General features: G+C 42.4%; 1 protein-coding gene across 1 annotated transcript in view; it reads right to left on the bottom strand.

Annotated features, from left to right (window-relative positions):
- The window catches only part of PTN (pleiotrophin), a 77,654-nt gene extending 62,053 nt beyond the window's left edge, over positions 1 to 15,601 (bottom strand). Inside the window, exon 1 of the mRNA XM_041398708.1 lies at positions 15,311 to 15,601. The gene's annotated coding sequence lies outside the window, so the exon portion shown is untranslated. The remainder of the gene's footprint in view (positions 1 to 15,310) is intronic.
- Between the last annotated feature and the right edge of the window lie 997 nt (positions 15,602 to 16,598).

The following is a 16,598-nucleotide window of genomic DNA, read 5'->3' as shown; positions in this document are numbered from 1 at the left end:
AACCAACCCAGCCTCCAAAAAGGCAGATGCTGAAGTTGCTCCACATGGGGTCAAGCACATTTTAGCCACTATGCCCAACTTCTACTTGAAAATTGTCACACCGAAACCTGTCATAACTGTAAGCACACAGTAACTAGGTTAGTCCCTGTGCACCAAATAACTCATACAAACCACAGGTAGAGCTCAGCTGTCCTGGAGTGACTGGGTTAAAAGATGAACACCTGGCATTCTTGGCAGCAAAGAGGAACTACTCTCAGACAGTCTCCTGCTACCATACATTTCCAAATTTTGTATGTGAGGATTTTATTAACCCCAAAGCACAGTGTGTTCCATTTTACAGTGAAAAACTCTCTCAATTGCAGAGAAACTGATTTGTCCAGATCCTTTGGGCTTCTCCTGACCTCAGCTCCTGTGATTTGCCTGTTATACACACATACTGTGTGCTTCACCACACATACAGGGAGAGAGGAGAATGGCATCAATCTCTGGGACCTCACAGAGCTGCTGGAAACCTGCAAAGCACACACATGGGAAAGCACACCATAAGACAACGTCATGGATACTACATGAGCTGTGGTGAACACCAGAGTTAGCACTAACAGAGCTACCAAATCCCATAGACCAATCCCACCAGACCAAGCTGAAGGCTCACTCCACTCCCAGAAGGCTGGCAGTCCTTGTTTCTACCTGTCATATGACAACAACATTTCCACTGAACTCCAATCAGCACACTTAAATTCTTCCCTCCCCCACAAATCCTCTAACCGTGCAGTTCAGCGCAGTGGCATTAGCAGCTGGATGTCAAACACAGGTGTGCTATTAAGAAAGGCCAAGTTATTTCATTTCCAAAGCCTTTGCACAGAGGAGCACCATTCAAACCAGGCACGTTTTTCCTCAAGTTCCACCCAAACAATGACTGACTTTAAATAAAAGCTATTTGTTGTCACGCCTTCATTTGCCACACTCAGAGGCACGGTGGGCAAATGTTGTAAAAGCTCCACCTTTAGAAGCAGAAGGTTATCTGCAACCTCAGTTGGCTTCTGTCACTTCTGGTGCTGTGTGTGTGTCACAGCAAAATCTGTAACGCATTTAGTGACTCACATGATGACAAGGAACACTAAGCCCTTGTGCCCATGCACAGCACCCTCCATAAAAGCCACTTGAGCTCATCAAGATTAGGAATGAGCTCTTTCTTAAGTCCAGCCCAATCCAGTTAACAGGCTTATATGGAAATTCTGAGAAACAGGGCTGACAAGTGGCAGTGCACCTAACTTGCAAACACCAGTTTGCTAAAAAGGAAGAACGTGTCAGGGTTACCTAACTCAGGCTCACAATTGCCTCTTTCCTCTTCATATACTCCTTTAGAGACGTTTTTTTTCTAAAGATATGAATTAAAAATGGCTTGGGTGACCTTTGTGATTACTAATCACTGTTATAAATCTTGTTCCAGTAGCACAAAGAAAGCAAACCAACTGTTAAAGACAAGCCCATTTCATACTTCCTGATCAAATACCTTTTTTTCCTGCTCTTAGCATATGTTTGCATAAGTTGATTTTCTTCCGCTAAAAAGATGCTGGCATGCATCAAAATAGAAAAAAATGCACAGAGATGTTTTGAGACTGCTTGTTGTGACATCAGCTGGTGATAAGACACTACTGTCCCATCTCTCTCATTCCATCTGTGCACAGGAATGCAACCTGGGAAAGGGTTGCACATGACCTTCTGCTGAGGAGCAAGCACAGTGGCAGATGTCCAAGCCCTGCCCTCCCCACCACTGCTGAGCAGGCAGGATAGCTCCAAAATGAAGGCTGAAACAAAAGCTTCCTCTCTTTCAAAAAAGAGCTGCTTTGGGATTCCACACTTGAAAGGTAATAACATTAAAGTACCCATAACCTCAACTACTAAGACTTGATTTTCCATATCAGGAATCAGAAAGGGGAGAAGAGAAAAGAATAAACATCAATTTTTTCAAATAATATAAATAATTCTAGGAGTTAAATGAAAGACATTTAGATGTGTAAGTGTTATTATGAGAAGTTAATATTAAAATAATTTTCTGTGAGATGCATGGAGAACTAAGTCAGCATCAGTTACACTGAACACAGTCAGACTTAAGGGAAAATGGGTAGTTTGCACAGGACATTTCACTTCTGACAACATATTTGTTTTCAAATAGTTATCCATTTACCACCGCTGAAAAGCATCAGGGCAACAAATTAGATGTATATGGGTGTAATTAGCTCACATTTCTAATATCACAAACAGCTTCCTGGAGCACAGTTTGCCTAGCTGTTAATTTTAAAACAACAAAACACACACACACCCCCACCTCCACCCCCCGCAACAAGGCAAGAACACAAAAATTGTTAAATTATACAGCCAATCTAAATCACAATGAGCCTATATAAATATATACATTTACTTTTATATATATATTTAGTTACTTTGGTGGACCTTCACATACTTCAGATCAGGTTTTCAGTTAAAATGCTTAGAGGGAATTCTTCAGAAAAGGCAAAAAAATACAATACTGTTCACATACCAGCTAAGGAGGAAGAAGTCAGAAGGACAAATAGGACTTTTCAGGCTTTCCTTGCAGGGAGGTACAGGAGGAGAGAGTTTCCAACTAGAAAGGATGAGCTACAGTTTTGAGGATGATAATATACAAGCCTCCAATTGAGACAAGGGCTAATCAATGTGAAATTGTTGGTGACCAAATGATGGTGTCACCATTTTCCATAAAGGTGAAAGTGAGATAATGTTTATAAATGAATTCTTGTCAGTGTAACCAACTCACATGGTGGCAGTTAGTTTGAAGATTGCAGAAGGAAAATCTACAATGAGTAAGCCCCAAACAATAAAAAAGAATTGATTAAGGAATTAGGGCTGTTTCTAGACTTCTTTCTAAAGTGAGGCTTGCAACAGTTCAGATACATTTCCACAGGATGTAAACACAGAATTCTCTCACAGTCATTTGAAATTTTCACACCACAGTTACTGCCTGATTCCAGTGTATGACTGGGACGTCATTATCAGTGCTAAGAGAACCAGGTTTTAAAAATCACAGAATCTGGGAGTCGCTTCTTTCTGTTCCCTGAGAGCTGTCCTTTCAAAAGCCATGCCAAGAATGAGCACAGATATTCTGAAATGATGCCAAAGTGCAATCACTGATGATATTTCCGGTCAGTCAGAAAAAAAAAGAAAAAAAAACAAGAAAACAAAATTACTTCACAAATGTAGTTTAAGAATTTATTCACTCACAGAATATCTTTAAGAGAAAGAAAATGGAAATGCAGCCCAAGTGAAACTAATAGGAGAGAACAATTTTGGCAGGTGAGATGTTAGATGGGGATTAAGAGGTCCAAGAGCAAGGCTGAAGAACAAGGAAGCAAATGCATAGTGACAAGTAATAAGGCATTCCTTAGGCACACGGGAGACTGGAACACGGGAGGCAGAAGAGCCAGTGGCTCCTGCAGACTCTCCTGATGCAAAGTCAGTGAGGGCAGAAAGGGAGATTGCACAGAAGTTAAATGGTCCCTCTGCTTCGGTTTTCACTTCAGAGCAAGGAAGGGAGATGCATGCCCCAGGGTTATACAAGTAAAGAACTGAGGCAGAACTGCCAGAGTTAGGGGAAATGAAATAAAGCAAATGAAAAAAAAAAAACCCACCAAAAACCAAAAAAACCTACTTGAGAAATTTGATTGCACTAAACTGCATTTCCAGAGCTGAAAAAAGTCAGTTAAAAGCAAGTGTAAACCAGCTACCCTGAAATAGGAGCCCCACAAACTAGATGAGTCTAAAAAAGCACACTTTTCACAATGATAAATCATAACCTGCAAATGGTAACTCACTAACCCAGAAAAAGGTTTCAAAAACATATCCTGTCTATTTCTTGCCAGATGTAAACTGTTGGATTTTCAAAGACTTTGAAACTGTTAGGAGAGCTTCGTATCTTGGGACAAGAGGTAATTGTAACTCTTTCGAAAAATATTAGCCAAGGAACGGAGACTCCCAGGATAACAATAATAATTTTTTCATACCAAAGGGAGATGTTTTAGCACCTGAAATCCTGCTGAGGATCAGTGTTGCAGAAAGCATTTGTGAAGTATCTGATACAAAGAATGGAAAACAAGGTCACAAAACACAAAATGTGGTGTTAACCAACAATATGGGGGTCCTTGTTCTCCCAACTATCCAGGCAACTGGACAACACAAATACAAGACAAAATTCACCATAGACATATTGAAGATATATATATATATATATCTGCTTCCACTATACACCAGTCACTACTGAACTAACTTCTAGACATGAAAAAGTTCTGAAGACAGATGATGTCACATCCCTCTCCTCAGCAAAAGAGGCATTTCAGAGCAGACAAAACTTTGGAATAGCACTTCTAAAATTGTAAGCTGTAATATGAAAAAAATGTTTGACTGTGGAAATTAAAATTATAGAATGCTGGGTTAAATTTCAACTAAATGTGATTGCAAAAATAAGAGCATGAATTGTGAACACACTTCGAAATAAAGAAACTGAAATATTCTGTTGATTTAGAACTAGGTATGGGGCTGTAAAAGGCTACTGAAAATGAGAAACATGAGAGAATATGTAATATTTATGAAAGGTGACCTACTGCACTATTTAAATAGAAGAGAGATTAAAGAAAAGACAAGTTGAGGTTATGAAAATAAGGACATTACAGACACATGAATTCAAAATTAAGATTCAGGAAACCTCAGCTATTCAGAGTAATGAAAACACATCTTCAAAACCTAAACAGATTGCTTGTGGCTTATCTGCCTAGGGGAAAACCCCTTCCAGATCTGTCCGCACTTATCGCCAAGGAAAATGAACACTATTTGCAAAGAGTTTTAAGAAATCCACATAAGCCTGGTTGTACAGAACTCAACCCCTGCACTTCCATCCACTTACATATCTTTTATAACTGGACTGAAGAGAGTGGTCCATGCCTAGGGAAAAGCCAGGCCTAACTCACAGACTGACCCAGCTGCTGCTAAAGAAGCACCTTTTGCCTTCAATGGTTTAGCTCTGCAAGGCAGCAAAGCTGGGAGCATCCAGGAATCCGAGCAAGGAAACCAGAGCTCACTTGGGATCAGCAGCTGCATCTTGGAAGTTCTGCTACTCCAGAAAGTATTTAGACCTAGAATATATATTTTAAACCTGAAGGAATAGAAGAAAGATACAAAAGAGATTTAAAAAATATTCCTTTCATTTCATACCAATCACACTTTTCATCAGGCAGTGAAAACCAAACTTATTCTCTGCTAAGGGCACTGATCAAAGGCTAAAATGTTTTTTGCAACAGAAGTTATGATTATAAGGGGAGAATAAAAAGAAAGAAAAGAGAAAAAAATAGCAAAACATCCTGTCCTGTGAAGCAATTGAAAATGACATGCACAAGTTTTGAGGGGGGAAAATGAAATAAAACATATTTTTATTCCATTCTACAATAATTGTAGGAATAATTGCAAATAACAATTACAAATTATTTCAACTGTTTCCAATCATTTTATAAATAGACAATTTTATGACTTATAATTATTGCAACTGTTTAAAATGTTTACAAATATTACACTTAGATTCTAACTCTCAAAGGTATGCTTTGAAGAAAATTTTAGATGGATCTGGAAAGGATAAACTTGAGAAAATGCCCCTTGTTGCCCACTGCTGTTTTCTATAGCACTTATTTCTGAGACATCATGATCATAAAAATGACCTAATGAAGAGCATGAGCTGGACATCACAGGGCAACATGAAGAGCTTACTGCAGCCACTGTGTCTATCTCCTACGAAGGTCAAGTCCTTGTTTCCATTCTTTCAATGCCCATTAAGTGCTGGAAGTGTTCAGATACAAACTAGAATTCCACTGACCTGAAATCACAGATTCAGTAACACAAAAATTTCAATTTCGATAAGCCTTAGATGAAATATTTCAACCTCAATTTTTCTTGACTTAAGGCAGATAATTTACACTTCACAGACTTCTCCTGCTTTGAGTTTCTTGTTTGTTGCAGTTTAAATAAGACAAGAAATTCCCACCCACAATTACTTGAGAAATCTCTGTTGGTAAAATCCCAACTGGAATCAGAACCTTATGATTGCACATGCTGAAAGTGTTGATGCATAAAGATGTGAACTTGTCATTTACAGTACATGTTGCACAATTGGTAAGTCTAAAGTTATCTAACACATTTTTGCTATGCATCCCTACATTTTTTAAAGTTTCTCCGAGCAGAGACTTGCTTTTGGGGTGTGTGTAAAGCATGATGTCAGGGCAAAGTCTCTACACATCTCTCTCTGTTTCCGCTATAAAAACACACGCCTGCCATACCCACTCATCCTACGGTTGTGGTTAGCACAGGAAAGAGGGGCTCTTATTTAAAGGACTTGCAGACAGTCATAAATAATTCAAACTAAAATATAGTACATAGCAACTAAATGAACAAAGTAGATGCTCTAAGATGCCACCTTTATTTTTTAAGCCCTTTTCTTGTGTGGCAGTATTCAACCTACCACTGCTCTCTAAAGCTCTCACCCTTTGGCAAAGCCAGTGCAGAGGTGCTGTATTTGGGCACAAAGAAACTGCCAAAGAAAGGCCAGGAACACGTAGGACACTACATGTTCCACCACGAAAGAAGAGGTGCTTGTAACTGTTAACTCCATTGCAAAATACTGGAAGTGCCTATAAATGTTTTTGAAAGCAGCTTCAAAATAACTTTTCTGGATCAATATTATGAGTAAGAACAGGAAGTTCACTTTTCTATGCCTTTTCGAACTTTGGAATTTTTTTTTCCATCATGAAAACATGGCAAATTTTCCAGGTAGTTACAAACAAAGAGAAAATGTTCCCCTCTCTCCTGTGTTTCTGATTTCAGCCAACTTTACAAAACATTTCAGAGGTTAAGTCCAGAAGATTTCTCCCTTCAGAGACAAAACCAAGGACTGATCCCAGTGGGAAGATGCAAGCCTCCACCTCTCATCAGGACTAGCTCAGAAGCTTCACAGCACAAGCTTGTCATTCAGGGACAGGTTTGGCCAGGGGTTATGCACCCATATGGCCCAGACTCTGCCTTGGAAAGGTATGGTTATTAACATGGACTGATAGAAGGAGTTTATATTGGAAAGTGGAGGAGAAACCCAGATCATTGACTTGTCTCTACAAAAAAAAAAAAAAAAAAAAAAAAAAATTAATAGAAGAGCAGCTCATGCTTAAACAGAAACATACCAAGTGAAGCTGTCAAAGGCCTTATGGTAAAAGTGTTTCTACAAAACGTTCCACAAGGGATTTCACCCCACCACTCACACAGGGCATGGACCCAAGCATATACTGTGCCATCAGAGAGATTTATTTCCACTAATTATGTTAAAATTATAAATGAAGTTTGCACAATCAAGCAAAGATTTCACATGCACTTTTATATTTACTTCGTCTAAGTAAATCCCACTGTTCTCAGTGAGGTAACTCAGAGCCCATAAAGATGTTCCAGCATTGTACAAGACACACAAAGACTATAGCTCAAATTGGAAGTGACGGAAAGAAGACAATGGCACTTCTTAAAACACATACACCTACAATCCCAATGACCACTCAATAGTAATGAATCCAAAATACAAACTAAAACCCATGTCCCATTTAATGACAGACTCTTGAGCAAACAAATATGAAGGGAGAGGAGCTTGCCTTTTCTTCTTTATCATCCCATAAATACAGTTTCCCATGGTATTTGCAAGCACAGCAAAGACAAGATTCAATGCAGATACCATGGGCAGCCCATAATCCCTGCCAGCTCTTTATAAATCCTGTGCTGGTGGATGGTCTATTTGGGATTAATACTAGAAGGAAAATGAGAGCAACCTTCAGGCTCCTCTGAACTCTGCAGATCTCTGGTCAAACTGGCCAGTGGATCATTGTACAGTAACTAGCTCCCACATGGGTTTCTGATTTGGTTTGTGGGGGTTTTTTTGTCCTTCTGCTGCATAAATAAGCCTAGAAGAGGAGGAGGCCCAGAGCACGGAACAAGTATGCTAATGCCATATCATACCAACTGCCATGCCAGCAGCAATCACACACACACACGCCTGCTCACACGCTCCTGCCAAATAATCACTTAAGCAAACATCAACTACAGAGATTAGCAAAACGTCTGACAACGTGCAAATCGGACAAGAAACATGGGCTGAAGGGACAGCTTAGCAAAGTGAGGATTTACTAAGTGAAATGACATGAAGTTCCCGAATCAAAGCTTGCAGCATTTTTGGAAGACTGATGAAAATCCTATCTGTTGGCTAGTAGATTTTTTCCATCCAGCCGCCCCTACTGCATATCAGCTGCAGCCAGACAGGCTTCTAATAAAAGCAAGTGACTCTTGCACAAAGGAAAATATCTTTCTGGCCTCTGGGAAGGCAGCAATCCAAGCAAACAACCAGGCACTCAGGTGGCACAAGCTACTGGGAAGCAACCACAGCATCCCAGGGGCTTTTCAGCACCAAAAAGCAAGCTAAATCCCTACAGTAAACCATTCACCTGGTTTTCCAGGTGAAATCATCCTAGGCAGAAAAAGAACTTCAAATTATTTCTGTTCAATGTGATGGGGCTGGGGGTGGAGGGAGGCTACTTTTAAACATGCAATTTTTGTTGTGCGAACTAAAGGAACAAAGTGGTTTTCTATCAGATTTAAGGCAGAACACCAGAACAAATCTATTATCTCTAATTTACTAAAAGATGCTTCACTCCAAAGGCACTTTCAATTAATGCAACAAGATTTTGCTGCAAGAAGCACAAGAAGAGTCACAAACATTTAGCAGCATAATAGTGCATTTGTGTCTTATTTTGAAGAATTTGTTGCCAAAACAAAGGAGGAGGTACTCTTTCTAAATCTTAGACTGAATTATATAGTCCTTATTCTGATGAAGCTCTTGCTGAAGCATCAACTTCGCCTGAATAATGCTTGGAGGATGAGTGCCTGGTTAAATATTAATCTCATCTAGACAGGAAGAATATGATTTCTAGTGAGCTTAAAAAGAACTAAATATTGAAATGGAAGAAGCTCGGTTGTCTGAAAACAAGCTGTGGCTTTGTAGCACCATTGCACAGACACCACCATATCAGAACCACCATCTTTCTACCAAGGCTATTTCTAAATCAATTCCTATCTTACTTTCAAAGACAACAAACCTTCCTTACAAGAGCCATCCGTTACCATCTGACAAAGTGCCTAAACGAGCATTACATTAATGTTAAAATAGGCATTTTGAGACAATGCCACTCTTCCCACTGCTGCTCACATGCCATAAACCTGCTAAAAAAGAAGAAAAAAAAAAGAACACCTAAAATAGTTACCTTTAAAAACGAAGTTTTTGATACAACAAATACCTTTACATAACGTACTAAGCACATTTTGGATGCTCCTATCACAGAAGAAAAGATGCTACAGACTGTGAGCCTTCTGTTGTTGGCTACAGATGGGTGCATACATTTGCATTGCACTACTAAGGCTCCTTTGCACTTCGAGATACATGATGTGTGAGGAGTAGAGCTAAAAAAATAAATACATACATAAATGAATCTGTTGTTCTAGTGATCCAGTAGAAACAAGGAAGCCTTAAATGCAAGAGTCATATCATCTTTAATTGGTTATGAAACTAATGCCACTGTTTGCATGGCTCTGAGGGGAAAAAAAAAACACCACAAAAAAAAAAAGAGAACAAAACAAGTTCTGTGCCTGACATCCACTGGAACTGAATCTGAGAAGTTAACTTAGTTATTTCTGTGCAGGGACACTCTGGCTTCCACAGACACATATATATTTACTGGTTGTGTCAATGCACAAGGAATTCAATTTCAAAGCACCCATGGAGTCAAATTATCTGGTTTTTTTCATTTTTAATCCTTAGGGACAGAAAAACCCACAGGTAGATGCAATTAACAAAGTCAGATGATGAAGACAACAGCAGAGTTGTCTCTGTGCCTTAATGAGCTCAGAAGATGAAGACCAACTTTGCACTCCAGCCTAAGAAACCCACCTCATAGTCCTGTGCCTGTCTCCACTCAGCTGGACCAGCCTCCCTAAAATGTATGAGCCCAGGTGTACAGATGAGGCTTTTGGAAGGAAAGCTGAGCCCATCCAGTTTTGTCTTCCTTCCCAATTGTTCTGTCTGGTTTTACCCTTAAGAGGAGAGTTTTTGTACAGATAGGGAATTCCTCCAAAAACATTGATTGAAGATGGCAAAATTTGTGTTTCATTTATGTGGTTAGCTACCTGTAGACCAGTGTCAAAATACGGATTTAGACTGGGGTATTAGAGAATTCCTCTTCTTTCTCTTCCCTCCCCAAAGCCATTTGATGATCATTTCAACCACAACTAAATAGGGGATGTTTACAAGGTCCAAGTTATCCTGAAACTGTGTAGAAACTAATGAACAAGGAAGATTTTTATAATGCTCTTGTGAAACATTTAATGAGCTCTGAAATAGTGCTGGCAGACCTCAAAGGAGAAAGGCCCAGTTTAAAACTTTGCAGTTTACTAAATGGCAGTGTGCAGGAGCCCCAAGCACTATTTATTTTCAAAGACTATTTTTATCTGAAAATACCCAACTCCTGTAACCCTCTTCTACTTGAAAAGTCTTTACCCCTCTGTTGCAGCTGCCATGCACTCAGTGGCACTTGCCAAGCAATGTGCTCCTAAGGCCCAAAATAACACATTAATACATTTTTCTTAATGTAATGGAACTGGATTTTGCCTCAGATATAGTTAGCTCATCTCCTCACTTCCAGAGGTCATCCCCATTAAAACCAGAATGTGCCATTCTGGGAAGGCTAGGAAGGGCTTTTGGGAGTGGAGGGATGGTGAGGGTGAAAATCCCCTGGCTTTATCAGTAATACAGCTTTCTTTTATTACATTCCCATTCCCCCTTCTCATCCCCCATCAAACTGCCTACAGCTGTGTTCTCTCAATCTTCAGCCTGAAAGAGATGAAAAAGCAGCCTGCAAGACGACTACCGTTTTTCAAAAGTCACTCCCACACATATAGACAACGAAGCAAATAAAGTTAAAAAATAAGAAAATCATCACAGTGCCACTGCAGAAGGTAGAGCCAGATATTTTGAAATGGCACAGTGGTTTTGTTCCTTGGAATAAAAGAAGGTGAGACATATTTGCCAAGAGAGTGTCTTGTTAGGAGAGGTCCTGCTGACCCTTTCTACCACGGTAAGGTGAACCATTGCTGAAAAACAAACTGAACTACTTTAATACCACCACCTGCAACAGGTCCTTTGAAGTCTTCAAGGTCCTTATTTTTCACTTGGTAAGAAACTGTAGGAGCCTGAAGAGAGTCTGAAAATATTGATGAACTCGGCATCACAAGATCACTTTTTCTGGCAACTCAGAAAAATATTAAGACACAAATTCCATACTGACTGCCAGCTCTTATTTCATTGGTTGGATCAAGCTCATTTTAAAGGTAGTGGAATTAAAGAGATCTTCAGTTGATGACCACTTCTGTTCAATCTAAAATCAATAGTTTGCAAAGCATATTTGAATTTTTGAAAAAACTGATATGGTCTTTATTCAGTGCCTAATACTGCTGACACGAGTAACAAGGAGTCAGTGCCCTGAAATTTAGTGATATACAGAAGATGTGTCTTTTCTCATCTGGTTTCCCTGCTGCTCTGTCAGTCCATAGAGACACTGCTATACCATTTCTTATGCAACAACTCTGCTCTGTGGGTTACTGGAGTAAAACAAAAACACTAGGTTTTGCAGTAAACTGCAGTGGGTTACTGTAATAAAACAAAATCCACATTACAGAAGACATTGCTGGCTCCTCTAATTCCATTTTTTCCACAGTGCTTCTGCTGAAGAAACCGATGTCAGGCAACTAACTCAAATTTCCCCGAACTCCCCTCAAACACACATTGAACACTTTACAATGCCCACTTTTCTATTTTCCTCCCCACAGCTCCACTGGAGAGGACCCTCTGTGCATTCAGAGCAGCACAATGAAGAATGATTTCCAAAGCATTAACTTGGAGCCATTGAGACTTGGATGTTTTCAAAATTACTCTATTGTGCTCAAAGGATTCTAGACTACCCCAGCTACTCTAGAAGAGAGTCTTTTTCCCCTTTCTCAAAACATCCATCCCTTGAGCCATCCCTGGAGTGCATTGTTGGGGCCAATTCCTTAGTGCAGCAAGTTCCATCAGTCAAAGCTCAACAGATACAAATAATATCAGGATATGGATATAAATTAGTGCGACAGAGCCTAAATAGTTTTGACAGGTTCAGTAAGTATATATAGTGACACAGAATGCTATTCCTGCTGTCAGACATCAATATGTAGACAGAAGATTGGGGGCACCATGGAAACTCAGCGACATAAGACTGGTATTGATTGGATAGAAAATGAGGCTGCAATTTAAGCTTAAGGCTGCCAGAGATGCCAAGAATGGAGAATGACCTCCAGCAGTGAATTTTCAGCATAAGCTCCCTGTGAACAAGCCAGTCCAAGAAGGATAAATCAGGGACAAGCTCACCAGGGATATGGCTCAAGTGAGTGTCGCTACCCTAAGCAGATGAGAATCACTCTGTGTGTGCACGCGTTACAGTGACCTAGTTCGTTCAAAGACAGCATTTTGTAGGGTTTATTATGGAGCCGGGAACAAAGAGATTTCCTCAATTAAAGTCCTGAAATGCATCCTCTAAATGAAAATGCTTTTGATACACTGACCAGCAAGTGGTTGTAAATATCGAAGCAAAGCATACATTGTTAAAGAGCAATTCCCACAGAAAATGCCACAGTTGGGAATGTAGGTAATGAGGGGGCCTGAACAGAGCAGAAGCAATGAGCCATGCCAGCTCCATCCCTAATGCCCTAGTCTTACACTAAAACACTTGTTATACCATAACACTAGATAAATTGTATTTTCCTTGACAAAAACCCCAACACACACAAACACACACACAGGAAAAAAAATAGCATGAGTTAAATGAGTGCATTTTCAGAGCTCCTGTAAAGAATTCTTTTTAATTATCTAAGGAGTCAGGAACAACCATTCCCAGAATAATCAAGAATAAATTGAGGACATGTCAAGGAAGTACCTTGCCGAAGCCACGACTGCTGGAAGTGCACTAAGTAATAATATTCACATTTGTGGCAGAAAGATTAATCTACACAAAACATCCACCAGTACAGCTGTGTCAGGAATAAGATAAGCCTTCAACGTGTCCCCAGTGTCAGGCATATGGTACTGGGATAGCAGCACTATGTTTTGTAATCCTATAGTGAGACAAACCTTCTGCTGGCAAGGATGCATCAGCCACAGACTGTATCTCAAATAACTGGGGATAGATGTCTGGATAACTGCAAAAAACCTGCTTTTCTTAGGCCACTTCTACACTGTAAATGAATATTTACCACTTGTAAGAGAAAGGTTTGTTGCTGGCTTCCCTCTTTCCCCACCCAAGAGCTGACTCAGGAGTAAAGTCGGTGAGTTTTGGTCCTTCAGTTTCACCCAAAGCTTCATACATAAAAAATCACTGAACAGTTTAGTGCAGCCTGGAGTTTATTAAATCTCCACTTTGCTTCTCATTAGCAAAAGTTGCTAAATTATGCATCAAGAATTGGTTTTGCGGCTTTTTGGGGTCAGTTAAGGGGGTTTAGGGTTTGTTTTTTTTTTAGTTTGATGAGGTACCCACTCCATGCACTTCCAAATTTTCTTTCCTACAGCAAATAACAAATTTTGTCACAAATACACTGGTTCCTGTTTCCCTTCAAACTATTTCTCATGATCAAAAGTTCAGACTTTTTCTTTTTTTAATTCTTATTATTTTTCAGGGAGGAAACAGAAACAAACAGAACAAAACAAACATACAGTAACATTAAATTTGTTTTGTAATCAGCTTAAGAACACTGCTCAGAACACATAAAAACCCAGGTATTTCTTTGTAGCAACTTTTACTGTCCTTCTCTCTTTCTCTCTCTCCACCCCTTCCCTCCTTCTCCCTAATACAGTCAGTTACACACATCATTTATTTCTTGTTCAAAAAGTTGAGCTTTGCTAAAAGCTAAAAACACTCAGTGCCCAGAGGGAAAGCAAGGAAAGGACATCAACTCAAGAGATGATGAGCCACAGGTAAAATGTTCCTCTACCATAATACAAGTCATTGCAAGCAAGCAGGATCTAGTTAAAACACCACTAACCATAGCTGCAGGGTTATGTGGCAGAGAAAGATTAAACTCCTGTCACAAACCTTTCCCCAGTGCTCCCAAGAACCAGCCAGTCTCTCAGGTGTACATCCTAGGAGCCAGCTCCCGAGGGTACCAATACGTTAAAGTGCAGTAGCCATTCACCACCAAGGCAAAGCCACTGGCAGCGTGGAAGAGAGGCGCAACAGCCAGGTGGAAGAGGTAAAAGGAGCAGATAAGCTCCCGCAGGATGGAGACTACCCCTCCTCTGTGAAAAGTTGTACTTTTAAAAAGGAGAGCAGAAAGGAGGGTAGGGAGTTAGAAGCACCGGGGCTGGAGACCATGAAACATTTGCAGAATCACATATATATGATCAACAAAGAGGAAACTGTGTTTTCACCATTGTTGACTCAGATTTTCCCCCAGCCTATCCCTCCCGAGGAAGGAGAGGACAAAAACTAACGACGGCAGTTTTAGATAGAGCTATCAGCTCTTGCTAGATTTAGTTGTTTCACCAGGAGTAAATCAGGGATAAGAAGGCAAAGTCCCAAGAAAAATATCAGCCGAAGCGCTCGGTCTGAAGGTACAATTTAAACTCCCGAGTTCCAGCCGGGACGTTCCTGGCACAGGGGAACTGGGACCCGCAGGGGGTTTGCCGCTCCGCTGCCCTTTTGTCCTTCGGAACGGACCTGCCCGAACACTCCTGCCGCCCTTCCCCGCTGGGGCCCGTCACCCACCGCCACCGCTGTCCCTCTCACCCTGCACTGGCATTTAAACGCTCCCGGGGACCGAAGCACCGTGGCAGCGCTCCCCACCCGGCAAAGCGCGGTCGTTCCTGCTGCTGGGCACTCCCAGACCTCACCCACCCCCAGCGGCCAGGTGTCTCCGGGGCTCAGCTGTCCCCCTCAGGTGCAACTCTGCTCCCATCCAGTCCCACGGCCCCTCTGGCCGGTCACCCTCTGCGGAGTCCTGCTGGGGCAAGTGTCCCGGAGCCGCGGCAGGGACGAGGGGAAGCGCTTCCCACTCTGCCCGGGGAAATAAGCGCCGGAGGCACCATCCCTCGGGCAGACTCCGGGAGTCCCCGCCGCTGCCTCGGACTTACTTCGGGCGGCAAAAAGCTCTTCTCCCGCAGCTGAAAGGGGCGAGCCGCGACCGTCCCCGGTGAGCAGCGGCTGCTTCTGCGGCAGCGCGTCCCTGCGCTCCTCACGGACGGACTCGCCGGCCGCCGCCTCACGCCCGGCTCTGCTCTCTCTCCCGCCGGAGCTTTCTCGCCGAGATTTTTATACTGGAGGCAGGGAACCTGATCCGCGCTTTGACTCGGCGGAGCCCGGGCTGCGGCGAGGCGGCAAGAGGAGGGAAGGCAGGCGGGCGCCGGGGCAGAGCGAGCGGCCGCGCTGCCCCCTCATGTGATGCAGAGGGGGCGCGCCCGCCGGGCGGGTCACCCGCGGGGCAGCCTCGCCCCCGCCGCGGGGCTGGGCTGGGCTGGGCCGGGCCGGGCCAGGCCGGGCTGCGCTGGGCGGGCGCGGGGGCGGGACCGAACCGCTCCGCTCCGCTCTGCTCCTCTCCTCTCCCCCGCAGGTACCCCTGGGAGCAGCGGGGTTCACCCGAGCGTCCCTGCCGGGCTTGTTAGCCCAGCAACTTGCCCTCTTCTTCATCACCCAGGGGGAGGGAGAGGCAGCTCGCCCTACAGCCCGGCCGGTGCGGGGCTTCAGCTGCTTTTTGCAGGTACAAACGTCCGCCGCAGCTTTTGTCGCGGTCGCCTTTGGCTGTCAAAGTTTGGAGAGCTCTAACTTCGGCCTCGCTGACTTCCAGCTTGCCATTTTCACCACAGAGTGATAGGCTGGAAATACTGCTCGGGAGTGGGAAACAAGAAAATAAATAAATAAAAAAATTAAAAACCCACAGCCGACCCCTTCTCCCCTGCCAGCCCACCACCCCCAGCTTTTAATTTCAACTTGGCCTAAAAGCGCTAGGAGAACAACTTTTGCCATGCCATTTCAACACTTTTGGTCATAGCCGTTGTTGGAGTTGTATCAGGGCTTTCATTTAGAAGCGGGCTTTTCCAACTTTTAGCTTCATTACATCCACTGAATAAGAGTGTTCCCCAATCCACAGCTTAATTTAAAACTACATGGACTTGTTCCAAACTCCAGGCAATTTCTGTGTAATTCCCACTCCCCAGAGCAAGTCTCTGCCTCATTTGAAAGACTGGGCCCATTCACTGCTTAGGTCTCAGCTGGGTTTGCAGCTTGCAGCTCCTGCTCCAGGTTTGCACAGAAATCCAGTTCAGATTCCTCTCCTGTTTCCAGAGGAATGAGCTAAAAAAGTAATTTGTCTGGCACCGTACACATTGCATCATCTAACACCTACCATCTGTGACAATGAAAAGC

This window comes from Onychostruthus taczanowskii, unplaced genomic scaffold (genome assembly GCF_017590055.1).
Source record: "Onychostruthus taczanowskii isolate IOZ18803 unplaced genomic scaffold, ASM1759005v1 scaffold15, whole genome shotgun sequence".
Classification (NCBI taxonomy): Eukaryota; Metazoa; Chordata; class Aves; order Passeriformes; family Passeridae; genus Onychostruthus; species Onychostruthus taczanowskii.
Note: the sequence above shows the minus strand (reverse complement) of the source record. Positions and strands in the feature narration are given on the sequence as shown.